Source organism: Podarcis erhardii (genome assembly GCF_964252035.2).
Source record: "Podarcis erhardii genome assembly, chromosome: 8".
Taxonomy (NCBI): domain Eukaryota; kingdom Metazoa; phylum Chordata; class Lepidosauria; order Squamata; family Lacertidae; genus Podarcis; species Podarcis erhardii.
The window spans coordinates 76,263,706-76,278,732 of NC_138499.1; the positions used below are offsets into that span (position 1 = coordinate 76,263,706).

General features: G+C 43.9%; 1 protein-coding gene across 6 annotated transcripts in view; it reads left to right on the forward strand.

Annotated features, from left to right (window-relative positions):
• Positions 1-15,027, forward strand: part of CDH18 (cadherin 18) — a 634,566-nt gene that overhangs the window by 402,834 nt on the left and 216,705 nt on the right. For 4 of the 6 annotated variants that reach the window (XM_081873024.1, XM_081873021.1, XM_081873025.1 and 1 more), the window contains one exon: positions 7,505-7,695. The exons of 1 other annotated variant lie outside the window; for it this stretch is intronic. The gene's annotated coding sequence lies outside the window, so the exon portion shown is untranslated. The remainder of the gene's footprint in view (positions 1-7,504; positions 7,696-15,027) is intronic. One more of the 6 variants, XM_081873022.1, reaches the window with a different exon arrangement.

The window sequence follows — 15,027 nt, forward strand, 5'->3', positions numbered from 1 at the left end:
TTGATAATATACATGTTTTTGTAGCCTTATTGGAGTTCACCGATTGGGTCTGCGTTGCTCCCGGACAGGAGGAAGGAAGTCTAATGACACCGAGGGTTGGTTCAGAGAAAGAGTTCTTTATTTCTGCTCTCCGGAACAGCAGAAAGGCACCTGCGTGGTGTGTCCACAGCAAGTCCAAAGAAATGAGAAATTTCATGCAGTATATATATCCTCCAGGCACCCTCTCCCTCCTTCCCCAGGAATCCAACCACATCAGCCTATACATGCAGGTTGACATCACATATGTTCCTGCTCCGGTATTCTTAACCATAAAAGGGTATTCCTTCCTGTACTTCTGACCATAAAAGTATATTCCTTCCTGTACTTCTGACCATAAAAGGCTATTCTTGTTCCTACTTTTATCTTGAAGCAAGAGGTCACCAACTCCAAGAACACACTCTGGTGCTGTTCCCAGACTAGGTGTCTATGTGTCAGAGTGTGTCCAGGACATAAGATAAGACCTAGACGTGTCATCCCTGTTCTACTGGAACAGTCAAGGCCATCCTTGCCATCATGAACTGATAAAGGAGAGGACTCTGAGCACTTGTTTATTCAGCCGGGTTTTTGTTTATACATTGACTCAGAGCTCAAGTTAATGGATTTTAGCTAAGGAAAAATAGGGATTTTGGTGCCTGTTTCACACTGCCTGCACAGTCAGTTTTGGGTTTGGGAATCCCATTCCTTCATTTTAAGTTTTTGTATCAATTCAGTATATTTTCTCTTAATTGTTGAATGATTCTGTGTACATTGCGGCAGCCTTTGGCTATGTGCAATAAAACTGACTAAGTGTTCAGGTTTCCAGCCACTCCATCCCAACTCCTTCTTTCTGTGCTCTTCCTTCCAAAAGCCAGCCAGCTTTACGATGGCCAGGTTTGCAGATGATACTGAACGGTTCAGAGTCCTTTTAACAAAAAAGAGATGGTGAAGATCCTACAAGCAGAGTGAATGGGTAGTAAAATGGCAGATGCAATTCACTGTAAACAAGCACAAAAAATGATGCATATCAGGGCAAAAAACAACAACACCCCAAAAAATGCCATCAATTTCACATGTACATCCACAGGGTCTGAATTGGCAATGAAATGCAACCTTGGAGTCGTAGCGGATAGCTCAATGGTCAACTCAATGTGTGGCAGCTGTGAAAAAGGCAAATTCCACGCTAGTGATCATTAGGAAAGGAACTGGAAACAAAACTGCCAATGTCACAATGCCATTATGCAAATCTACGGTGAAACTGCATTTGGAATATTGTGTACAGTTCTAGTCACCTCAACTCATAAGGGCTATTGCAGCGTTTTAAAAGGTTCTGAAAAAGGCAGCTGAAATTATTAAGGGGGTGGAGCAACTTCTCTTTGCAGAAAGGTTATTTTTGTGACTTTTTAGCTGAGAGAAAAGGCGAGTAAGATGATAGAATGATAGAAGCTTACAAAAGTATTCATGGCATGCAGAAAGTGGGTGGTGACAAGCTTTTTTCCTCCCTCTCATATTACTAGAGTTTGTGGACATCCGTTTTAGCTGAATATTGGAAGATTCAGTATAGAATCACATTCAGCACAGTTGTCCCCGCAGGTGACAATGATTGCTTCCAACCTGGATGGCTTTAAAAGAGGATTTTGGGGGGGGGGGGTGGAGGATCATGGAGGACAAGGATAACAATGCCTACCAGCAATCATGGGTATGTTCTACCTCCACTGTCAGAGGCAGTATGATATCATTGTTAGAATTCCAGCTCCATGATTGCAGTCATGGGTTTGTTGTCTTTCACATGGTGGTATGTGTTTTGACTCCACAGAGTGGGAAGTGACGGAAACAGGGTATTTGTGTTACTGTGTTCCGTGAAGTGGGACTATTGCCCTTTGTTCTTTTTCTCTTTGCTGTCTGATGCTAGAAAAAGAGGGAGCCATGTTGCAGTGCTCCCTGTGTAAATAAAGCAGATTAGCCAAAATGCTGAGTTGCTGAGGTCTGTCACGCAAGGTGCGCAAACTCTGCGGATCCCTAAGTGTGCCGGTGTCTGTTGGCATCGGTCGCTGTGATGTTCAGGCAGAAGAAAGCTTTTGAAGCTCCTGAACGATCAACCAGGAGGGAGGGAACTTGCCAGGCGGGCATGTGTCTCTACCAGGGTCCTACTCAAGTGTAGGCTGAACTCCTGACAACCATTTCCTGGGAATCATAGGAGGGCATAGTACTGCTGTGCTCATGTTCTACTCGCAAGTTTCCCACAGGTATTTGGTTGGCCACTGTGAGAACAAGATGCTGGCCTCATGGCTCTTGTTAGGCTCTTATTATGTTCTCCCTGAGCTTACAAAGTCCACAATGAACTTTTTTGGGTTCCTTCTCTCCCATTTGGTATATTTTTGCTATTCATTTTTTCCCTTAATGTAAGTTTCACCAACCCTTCTGATATCTCCTTCTTGTGAGAGGGTGGCTACGAAAGGACTTGCATTCGGGCAAGTGAGCCCGCCGTTGGTATTTGTGATACTACACCACCAGTGGACATGACTTTGCTCCTGCAGAATTAATGCTCAGCATACAGGCAGCTTACATGGAAGTCATAAAAAAGACTTGTGTGTTTGCTATTGGTGTGTGGAAAGTGTGGATAGAAGCCTCTCAGAATACTAGAACATGCAGTGATGTAATGAAGCTGGATAGCAGTAGATTCAAGGCCAACCACGTAACTATCAGGGGACTTCTTTGCCACAAGGTATACTAATGATCTCTAGCTCAGATGGCTGGTTTTTCTTTTGTTAAGTATTAGACAAATTAATGAGTAAGCCTCTGAGTTGTTAATGGAACTTCCATGTAGATCTGAATACCAGGCTCTTGAGGCATACCATAGGGGGAAAACTATAATTTAGGGTCAAACTAGATGTGACACCATTCATGCAATTAGCAATTATTCCTGAACCAGATCCCCCTCCCTCCAGGCATTCTGTTTGCATCGAGAGAAAAGCTCCAATTGCTGTGCTAAAAGAACATTTATACAATTGCTAGTCCTGGGTATGGGTTCCTGTCCAGTTTTGCGCTATGAAACCCTTCTTGTCTGAGACATCTGGCTGCTGGTTATTGGAAACAGAATGTTGAATTAGTGCTCTGATCCAGTAATACAGTTATTATCCTCTGAAATGCAAAAGCCCTGATGCAGAATGAATTCCCTTCAGTAACCGGATACAGAGGGGCATTTATCTGTTAAAAAAAACACATCCAGACCATTCAGTGGGCCTTATATGCCCATCACAGTGCAGATGGAGTTGCATATCCTTGACATATTGGCTGTGGTCAAGGGAACCTGCATATGCATGCCACTGGCCTTTTTTGCTGGACCAGGGAAACACTTGCCTTCTAGGTTCAAATAGGAATGCTGCGAGTGTGTGTTGTCGATCTTTGCAATATTTTAGTGCTTACATTTCCAGTCTTGGCAGGTAGAAATGAAAAATAATGGGGAGAGGAGGAGAGTTAAGTGGTCATTTTCAAACGTCAGAAAAGTTTTGGTTCACTTAGCATCTGAGCTCTGGGTTGAAGGTTCAGATCACTGCTTTGGTTACCCTTGACTTTAACTGGCTGAGAGAGAATGAGAAAAATAGACCACAAATGAATCACAGTCTTAAATTGTCGGGCATTTTGCCAGCAGCTGAGCTATTAAAGCTGGCTTTCCCATCAACGCTTAAGCAACAGGTTTTTGAGAAGTCAGCTTTAAGAGGACAGCTAAAGTTAGATAAAGGGCTTTATTGCTTAAGCCCCAACTAATGAGCTCTTGAGTGTTTTAAGGCCGTTTTGCCAATCATTCTCTACTTTCTCGCGCGCACACACACTGCAGTAATTAAGGATCTGTTTACATTTCAGCTGCGGACCTAAAATGTTATAACTCAAACACATTGTGTGTGTGTGTGTGTGTGTGTGTGTGTGTGTGTGTGTGTGTGCTGGGGTGAGGCAGATGGGGAATACTCAGCTGTGCTGTTACTGTGAGAATTCAGAGTACTATTTATCACCTGCAAAAGGTATCTCAGGGATTGCTTTCTGCCACAAGCCCTTCTCCACACATTAAGATCTGCAGAGTCAGCCTTGCACCATGTCTTGCTGCTTGCTGAAGTTCCATCTGCAGAGTCAGGGAGCATAGCTTTGGGATAGTGGTACCCACTCTGTGGAGTACCCTCCCTAGACAGCCTTCAACTTTATTTCCTCCTCTTATACCCATCCCTCTGGCATCCCTTTCCTGCCTATTGGATTCGAACCCTCCTTCATAATATCTCTACCCCACCCTATTCCCATCCTGAGCTATTGCTGGTTTACTTTTAACTTCTAAAAGGGGGAAGAGGCAGCATGGAAATGTTTTAGTAAATTAATAAATAAATCCTGCCTAGTCCTTCATGTTATGACAGCTCATCCAAACACTATCAGAGGTGCCATCACCGTAGACTCCCTCAGTACATCACAGTGCCTGTGAAATGTTCTCTTCCAGGTTTTTTGTTCTCTCAGCTTCCATTTCTTCCTGTTAACAGCTGGGAGCAAATCCAGCTGTGATAGATACAGCTCCACATATATATATCTCCATACAATTGCACAGTATATGCACTTGTTCTCTTTCCCTTTCCCAGTTCTGCTTTAGTGAATTGATTCATTCCTGCCCAGTTTCTGTGTCCTTGCTTTACATTGCTCCATTTCCACTTTCCAAAACTGTTTCAGTGGTTGATCCCCTCCCTAAACGTCTTGCCAACATTTATAAATTTCTTCATTCTAGTCTGATGGTTTGTTTGCTTTTGTAATGTACCTGGCCTCAACTGCTATGGGTGGGTAATAATATATTAAAAATAGTATATTGTAAGAGCCTCCCCATCTCAATAAAAGAAAAAGAAAAAATCAAAGAAAGTTGTGTGGGCCTAGACATCCTGTTATATCATACGAGACTTCCAATAGTCATGAATAACTTCGTCTCCTGCTTTCTTTAGAACTTAGACACCATTACTGTTTTCCAGGATTGGATTTTAAATATAACTATTAATCCTTTCCCATCATTTCACACTCTTCCTGCCTTCTGAAAAATTTACCTCCCCAGCTCTAAATGTAGCTTATTTCACAGTTGCACATTCCACTGGTGCACTGAGGAGGGGTGGGGGGAAACTGGCAATGCAACAGCCCCAAACCACCTAGTGAGTACATGTTCCACTGTCAAGAAGTTGCTTTTCAATGCAATGCCAGTGCAACCCTGTGTTCTATCTTGTAAGGTAGGGGTATCAGACATCCCCCTTTCCTGGGGACAGTCCTCAGATTTATGAATAAGTCCCCGGAATGTCCCTGGATTTCATCTAATGTCCCTGGGAAATGCAGCAGCGACAGTCTCAGCAGCCTGGAGCAGTTGGCTCTGGCTGGCTTCAGGAGCTGCTTGGAAGTTCCCATATGATGGTCGTGCAGGGGCTCTAAGATGCGGTTTCCGGGCTGCCTCCACCTTCCCTGACCCCAGCAACTAAGCTGGGAAGGGAGGCTTCATGCTGCCTATTGGAGCAGCCCCCAAACTCCTAATTGTGTACAAGCAGGAGGGGGAGGGGATCGCACAGCTGTGAAGGGAGGCTTCACACATCCTATCAGAGCTTGCATACAAACAGGAGGGGGCAGGGATCTCCCAGTTAGGCAACAGGAAGCCTCCCTTCCCAGCTGAGGGATCCCTGTCCCCTCCTGCTTGCATGCAAGTAGGAGTTGGGATGGGGCTGCTCCAAAACGCAGTGTGAAGTCTCACTTCCCAGCTGAGGGATCCCTGCCCCCTCCTGCTTGCATGCAAGTAGGACTGGGATTGGGACTGCTCCAATAGCAAGGGAGGCATTGTGCTTCCCAAGCCTCACTACCGCTGATCTCAGCCCTCCTCCTTCGCCTTCCATGCCTGACCCACCGTGCACCACCTCCCCACCACCACCGAAGAACAACTCAGGGGCTGCCTAAGCTCATGGAGAAAGGAGATAGAGGCCTCAGAGGAAGGGTAAACATGGCGGTGGAGGTCAAGGCGGCGGTCGCCCTTCTGCCACCGCCATTGCTGCAGCATCAATGTCCCGAACGTGTCTTATTTATTTATTTATTTATTGTGTCCCCGGATTCACTGAAAACAAATCTAGTAACCTTATTGTAAGGTATCTAGGCAAATGAATGGGTTGCACAGAGCAATATGAATACATAAGCACTTAATGAAATATGGGTGCATCTTGTTTGTTGTTTTGGTTTTTCAATGAGGCATCAGTTTGCTTCATTTGTAGCTGATAGCATTATTTAGTCTAGTTGATGGCATCTTTGATAATGACAGAATCCTGATTTCAAACGTTAGGTTTGGACAACTCACTCCTGGCTTCAGGAGTGTGAATGCAGACCCTCCAAGTGTCCTCATTTTCCAGGAACAGTCCCATATTTACAGAAGCCATCCCGGTTTCTAATTTGATCCCAGAATGTCGTGCTTTTCCTTAGGACATCCCTATTTTCATTAGCAAAATGTTGCCCCCTGAGCCAAGTTGATAAGTAACTATACAACCTTTAGAAGACATCTGAAGGCAGCCTTGCATAGGGAAGTTTTAAAATGTTTGATGCTTTATTCTGTTTTTTATATTTGTTGGAAGCTGCCCAGAGTGGCTGGGGTAAAATATAATAATAATAATAATAATAATAATAATAATAATAATAATAATAATAATAGAATAGAATAGGACACACCTATTTTCATTTGAGAAGTCTTGGAGAGTATGAGGCAAACCAGCCAGTTGACACTGTATGTCTGTATGTGGTGTGGACCCTGGAAGTGTCTTGCTGGTTTCTGACCAGACAGGTGAGCTCCGAAGCCCTCTGAAACCCCATCTGATTTACAGTTCATCTTGGCCTTTGTGCTTTCCTGGCTGCAAAGCTTCCTTTAGCTTGCATCACGATGCTAGAGTTGGGTCCCTGGGAATTCATTAGAGTCTCACTGCTTTGCTAAGCAGGAACCAGTATACTCTAATGAGTTTCTGCAGCACAAGAAGAACTTTATCCCTCCCTTCCACTACCCCTCCATCAACTTATTTAATTATTTATTTTAATTCCAACCTGCAGCAACTCAAGAGATATGGAACTCATTTTGCAAGGGTTCCCAGGAGATAAAAAAGAAAAGAAAAGTTGGCTCAGTGGTAGCATATGTTCTTTGTTACAAAGGGGGGGGGGAACCCCATCATGCACACATATATACACACAACACCAAAAACCACAGGTATTATCAATGGTAGAATCAGAAATCTTAAGCAGTTTGAACTGCTGTGCTCCATCAGAGGCGGAATATATGCAATAAAATTGATCAAGCAGCATAAACACAGAGAGACCTCATTCAAGAAATAATTATCAAGGAACAACAGAAATCCTATGTGTAGACTGTTCCATAAAAAGGGGAAAGAAATATCATAAATGGATTCTCAAGACCTTCCTCAAAGAGACAGTTGCCTATATAATATTTATTTCTTCTTTTTAGCAGGGTCACAGATGCCCATTCGCAAGAAGTATCTTAGTGAACAAGGAAAAGAAGCAACCACTGAAAGATCAAAACGTGGAGTTGAGAAGGGACGTTTGGACTTGGATTTGTCTAATGGAATGTTGGTTACATGTGGAATGAAGCAACGGTATTCAGTATAAGCTTGTTCTTCATGCTGACACCCAAACACGGTGAGTACAATGCAGATGTGGGTCACTTCCAGATGACCTGTTTGTTTAGCTTTCATCCTGATTTGCTTCCACAAAGTTTTGGGGAGGTCAGAGAGTGTGGGCTGATTACTGAGCTCATGCTCTCTTGCAGCCACAGGATATGGCAAAAGAACAATTAGATATCTCCACCCCCATCAGATCAGCAGTATAGCGTAGGCAGAAAAATGTTGCTACTCTCCTCCAATGGGCAACTGGCTAATTCCATACTGCGGTATAAAGGATCTGAGGGAGCAATGGGATGTATGTCTTCATGCCAATGTGAAGCATGAAAGTCCTGTAGCATCTTCCTTTTGAGATGAGCAAGGCAAAATCACAGACCTGCCAAAATGCAGAGGAGAGGTTTTGTTCATAAAGCACTATAGATGGTCTCTGCCACCAATGAAGAATGCTGCCTTAAAATTGTGACTGTAACTGTGTTTGCTTTTGTTACTATGTTATCTTTTACTGCAAGAATAACCTTTCTTTGTATACATTGTGTTTGCTTTCTCCTTATGCCCTCTCTTACGTGCACACACTCATACAGTGGTACCTTGGATTACAAACACTTCAGGTTACAGACTCTGCTAACCCAGAAATAGTTCCTTGGGTTAAGAACTTTACCTCAGGATGAGAACAAAAATCGCACGCCGGTGGCAGCGGGAGGCCCCATTAGCTAAAGTGGTACCCCAGGTTAAGAACGGTTTCAGGTTAAGAACGGACCTCCGGAATGAATTAAGTATGTAACCAGAGGTACCACTGTACCGTGTTTTCCTGCACTTAAGATTTGAGGTGTATAGTTATTGTTTCTGACGATGTTTTTAAGAGTCAAATTGCAGCTGGTTGTCTGAATCTTTGGTCACATGTCACTGTTATTAGAGTGACTACAGGGCTTTTTTTCTTTCCATTCTAATGACTGGTTGTGTCCAAATAGAAAAGTCAACTGACTGTAGTCACACTCCCTTTATATATTTTTTGTGTTCCTCTACCCATTAATATACCTTGGAATTAAGAGCTCTCAAACAGGTATACCCCTTTCTCAGCTTTTTTCTTTTTTTTTTCTTTTTTTTTTTTTTTTAGGAGGGCAGGGGGTTAATGCCTAGCATTATGGAATTCTAATCTTGTGGGAATGTAGGAGATTAGAAAGGGAGCTATGTGTTTGCCTGAGCTAGGGCAAACTTGGTTATTGTCATAAACTTTTGTCTGCAGCTCATGGCAGTACTTTGACTCAATGCCACAATCTCTATCAGCCACATATCTTCCGAACTGAGCTTGCAAATCAAAGTCAGATTTTTTTTTCAATAGAAGAAGACAAACAGCTTTTTGAGTGCAATATTCTGCAATACTAGCTGAATACAGTGGTGCCCCGCAAGACGAATGCCTCGCAAGACTAAAAACCCGCTAGACGAAAGGGTTTTCTGTTTTTCGAGGCACTTCGCAAGACGAATTTCCCTATGGGCTTGCTTCGCAAGACGTTTTCGTCTTGCGATTTTTTTCACTCCCCCCCCTTTTTCTAAGCCGCTAAGCCGCTAATAGCCGCTTAGCCGCTTTGCCGCTTTGCCGCTAATAGCCGCTAAGCTGCTAATAGCACTAATCCGCTAAGCCGCTAATAGGGTTGCTTCACAAGACGAAACAAACGCAAGACGAAGAGACTCGCGGAACGGATTATTTTCGTCTTGCGAGGCACCACTGTACCAATGAAGTTGTATATATGTATGCCCCCCAAATCTGGAAAAACCCCAGTGACCATGCCACTATAATATTGGTAGGTGCAGAAAATCCCTCTGTCTCTCAGGCAGGAACCTCAATACTCAGCCTAAAATTGCAGAGAGAAGCAGATCAGCCAGCTCTTGAACTATCAGCCAAACATGCGTATTATAGCTTTTGTTTCACTGTACAATACTTCTAAGATTGTGTTTATTCACCTGTCTGTTCACCTATTCACGTATTACACCTGCATAGTGGTAATGCAGCTGCCAAATTGCTCCATTTTGCAACCAGACCAATTTCAGCACACAGTGAAGTAAACACAAAGGAGGGAGGGGAAGAGAGTATCCTCAAACTGCTATAAAAATGTGATCTGTCCATAACACAGACAATCAGACAAAAGCTTTCCTGGTATAATGGTCTTTGAATGCACCACATAGTGATCATTGAGCTTAGTCATTTGAATCTGTTCATGGATGGAAAGGTGGATGAGAGAAACAAATCTGAAACTTTGTGGGTGCAAAGATACTGCGAAGGGGTGATTTGGAGCAGGGAAAATATGAGTGAGGAAAGGGTTACGCATCCACCCATCTTGTGCTTCTACATTTCCAAGAGCCTCTTCTGGAAGTAGTTTCCCCAAATACTGTAACATGTCTTTGTACCTTATTCTATTGAGGTTTGACACCTGCAGATCATTTGGTAGCAATTACAAGTCCAAGTGTGGCTCAGCACAAGGCAAGGCATATCAGAACCATGGATAGCTCCCAGGGATTCCTGCTGGCTGATGTGTGAAAGGACAGAGTCATCAGTTTTCAAAGGATGAAGCATGGCAGGGCATTCCCTTCCAGTGACTCCACCACTTTGAGAGAGCTGCATGCAAACTTTAAAGCAGGGGTGGGGAATTACTGCACCTCTAGATGTTGCTGAATTACAATTCCCATTAGCCACAGCAACCATGGCCAATGGCCAGGGATGATGGGAGTTGTAGTTCAGCAATTTATGGAAGGCTCAAAGTTCCCCAAACCTGATTTAAAGGGTCCAAAACTGATTCTGCAGTTGCATGGTCTTGTCTAGGTGTGGTCATCCTCACAGACTGACAATGATGGGAGAGTAGTGTCTTCAGGCTGGGACAGCGTAGAAGGCAGTGCTGAGTGGGACAACTGGTGAGTGATGTCAGTCCAAGTCCCTGGGTCCCTAATATTTTGCTCGTAGTGTGTTTCTCTCTTACATATGTTCTGTAGGTGTACCTGCTTGTATGAGGTGTCTGTCAATAAATGTGCACTGGGAAGACTCAGGATTGTGGTGGCAGGTGGACCCCACCACATATTTCAGCACATTCAATAGATTGTGATATCAGACATAATGTGCATACAAAGTATGTTGCTCAGCTTGCCAATGTTATCAGGATCCCTCAAACATTCAGTCAAACTGTGTTGGTTATCTGAAAAGGACTTGGGTCCAAAGGCATGTGGAGTAACTGGAGTACAAGTTGTCCTAGGACGCTTAGTATAGGTCTACTATCTTTTTTCCCCCTAGGGGGGTTGGACAGCCCTTGAGTTGCCCCAATATCTATTCAGTGACTGCTCCAGCTCACAAGAGCTCAAAAGCGCACCCGTCTCCGCCCGCGATAAAATCGGAAGTACAACAGTTATTATTTTCTGTCTTCTTGTTGCACAACATGGTTAGGTTTCATGCCTAATGATATCAAGTGTGAGTGGGGAAAACATGTGTTTGGAAACCCATGCATCATATAACTATACTTGTTATCAGGGAAGCCATGGTTGGTGCTGCAGACCTTAGACTGGGGACTGTGACAGTGAGGCCCAGGTGCACTTCTTCTTGCATCACCAGAGCAGTGAGCAGGTAGTAGAGTTTAGATCCTTGCGGATTTGACTATGCTACCACTCAGTGGATTTGTAACTGGCTGACTGACCGAACCCAAAGGGTGCTCATCAATAGTTCCTCTTCATCCTGGAGAAGAGTGACTAGTGGGGTGCCACAGGGTTCTGTCTTGGGCCCGGTCTTATTCAACATCTTTATCAACGACTTGGTTGATGGACTCAAGGGCATCCTGATCAAATTTGCAGATGACACCAAACTGGGAGGGGTGGCTAACACCCCAGAGGACAGGATCACACTTCAAAATGACCTTGACAGATTAGAGAACTGGGCCAAAACAAACAAGATGAATTTTAACAGGGAGAAATGTAAAGTATTGCGCTTGGGCAAAAAAAAAAATGAGAGGCACAAATACAAGATGGGTGACACCTGGCTTGAGAGCAGTACATGTGAAAAGGATCTAGGAGTCTTGGTTGACCACAAACTTGACATGAGCCAACAGTGTGACGCGGCAGCTAAAAAAGCCAATGCAATTCTGGGCTGCATCAATAGGAGTATAGCATCTAGATCAAGGGAAGTAATAGTGCCACTGTATTCTGCTCTGGTCAGACCTCACCTGGAGTACTGTGTCCAGTTCTGGACACCACAGTTCAAGAAGGACACTGACAAACTGGAACGTGTCCAGAGGAGGGCAACCAAAATGGTCAAAGGCCTGGAAACGATGCCTTATGAGGAACGGCTAAGGGAGCTGGGCATGTTTAGCCTGGAGAAGAGGAGGTTAATGGGTGATATGATAGCCATGTTCAAATATATAAAAGGATGTCACATAGAGGAGGGAGAAAGGTTGTTTTCTGCTGCTCCAGAGAAGCAAACACGGAGCAATGGTTCCAAACTACAAGAAAGAAGATTCCACCTAAACATTAGGAAGAATTTCCTGACAGTAAGAGCTGTTCGACAGTGGAATTTGCTGCCAAGGCGTGTGGTGGAGTCTCCTTCTTTGGAGGTCTTTAAGCAGAGGCTTGACAACCATATGTCAGGAGTGCTCTGATGGTGTTTCCTGCTTGGCAGGGGGTTGGACTCGATGGCCCTTGTGGTCTCTTCCAACTCTATGATTCTATGATTCTCTGCAGCAGCAGCACCATCTAGATCAGCCTTTCTCAACCTGTGGATCCCCAGATGTGGTTGAACCACAACTCCCATCACAACTCCCATCACCCTTTGCTAGCAAGGCTCAGGGATGATGGGAGTTGTAGTCCAACAATATCTGGGGACCCACAGGTTGAGAACTGCTGATCTAGATGGTCAGAGGGCATACTGCAACCTTTCAGTCCAGCAAAATCACATGACACGAGGAGTTGCTAACACATCACTTCTGACTTTGGCCTGTTTCCTCTGGAAAACTTGCCAGGGTCTACTGAACTGCTTTCCTGTCTCCAGGTTACTAGCTCTGATGTTGCCTCTGTGTAATTTGTGATCCGGCACATGAAAGAAGAAGATGTAGATTATCTATTAAGCCTTGTTTGTCCAAGAGAACTGGAACTGAATGGTGTCTCTTCCATGGCGTTTTGTAGAAGTTAATATCAAGTGTTCATATTCTATTTGTTTTTGGCTTAGGGAGAAGTAATTTTGTGTTGCTTGTGCAAAAGGAAAAGGAAAGTAGAACAGCTGAATTATTTAAGATCTTCTCACCCATGCAGTGATTGAAATAACTCCCATTCGTAACCTTTGAGTGCTGCTGGTTTTATTATTGATAATAATATGTTGAATATTTATTGGAAAAAGGATAGGGAGATGTGACTGAGCCCTTGCTCTTCTCACCTCAGATATAATACTGGTTTCAAATGATTAAGTGATCTAGGTTAATACAGTATTTTGTGTTCCCTGGAAAGCAGATCACATGCAATCAATATTGCTAGCTTCATCTTTAGTTTAAGCCTCCCCCCCACCCCCACCCAAGGCAGCAGTGAGCCACAGACTTGTGAAGTCCTGGTCGAGTCTTAGCAGGATCAATCCTATAAGACTAATTATGTGGAAAGAATAACTTCTTTTGTAGAGCAGTTGTCAGAGGGATGGTTATTGTGTGTGAAGAGGCACAAGCGAATATATACAGATGTAGATCCAGATAATTATTTTTTCCTCTTTCCTTTTGGCGGAAGCTCTTGCGCCAAAATTATGTTGTAACTTGTTTTGTATTGGAAAAATCTGTGCATCTCTGGGGGTGTTTTGCTCCTTAATTAGCAGTTAGCAGAAAAGGATTGAGCTGGTGTTTGCTCTCTGCCCTGTTGCTGCCTGATGGAACTGTACTTGGATGTGGCACAAACACTGCAAAAGCGCCTCATGTTCCAGTGGGAATCTTCATTTTGAAGCATGTGTACAGAGCAAGAGAGAAAAATTCATAAGCCATGCTGGAACTGGGGCACTTTGAGGCCTGCATATTCCTGTGACTTGTCTTCCTCGTTTTCAAGAACCTGACCAGGAGTACCCTGGAAAGATGAGTTTCTTCAAACTTTGTTCCAGCGGGTATTGAGTATATTATATCATTCCCCTTCTTTTGTCACATTAGATTGTTAAACAATTCACTACGAAGGGCAGAGGTGTGATTACCATAAGATAATGGCACCCATGGGTGTAGGAGGCCTGCGCATGACAACCTGTTTCCTGCAGTAGTTGCTTTTGCTAGATTTTAAGACATCTCTCTCTCTCTCTCTCTCTCTCTCTCTCTCTCTCTCTCTCTCTCTGTGTGTGTGTGTGTGTGTGTGTGTGTTTGCAGGAAGACAAGAGTATTATGCTCTTTCTTTCCCAACTCTCATGTCTCTCTCCAGAATATTGGCATCTTTCTTCTCCTGCCAAACACACACACAAAAAAACAACACACTTTCATAATCTCCTCTCAGAAATATCTGTTTCCTAGAAGTACACAGCAACCTGGCATCAAAGAGAGGGGGGCATACAGTGTGTTTGGGGTCTGAAAGGTGGGGATGTCATACCCCCCCAAAAAGCTACCACCTCCCCTTATCACCATTGAGTTGTTTTCAACACAGTTGCCAATCCCTCACCCTCCCTGATTTCTTACAGGAGCTTTTGATTATTACAGATCCATGACATTATTGTGGTTGACATTCTAGTAAATACAGTTCTCAGAATTACAAAATGTCTTCCACACAGTGTGGTGGTTGTTGTTGTTTTTTCTTTTCCTTTCTGATACATGCATACACACACACACACACACACACACACACACACACACACACACATATATTTGAATTCTCTTTTCCCAACCAGGTGCTGTGTACGTTTGTCTCTGTGTGTGCATGTAATAATCATTTTCCTGTTGTATTGGAGTAGGGAGCAGTAGTATAGTCTTACACAGGGGTCTGCAAACTTTTTCGGCAAGGGGCCGGTCCACTGTCCCTCAGACCTTGTGGGAGGCCGGACTATATTTTGAAGGGAAAAAATGAATGAATTCCTATGCCAAACAAATAACCCAGAGATGCCTTTAAAATAAAAGGGCACATTCTAATCATGTAAAAACAGGCTGATTCCCGGACTGTCCGTGGGCCGGATTTAGAAGGCGATTGGGCTGGATCTGGCCCCCGGGCCTTAATTTGCCTGCCCATGGTCTTACAGCTGCTAAGACCAACTCCAACCCAGAAAGCCTGCCCCCCCCCCCCCGATGAAAAAGAAAAAGTGCTCTGCATGCATTCTCTGTATATCAATACTCAAAACATTCCAATGCAGGAAATTTGTGTCCAGGATCTGAGTGTCTCTCTC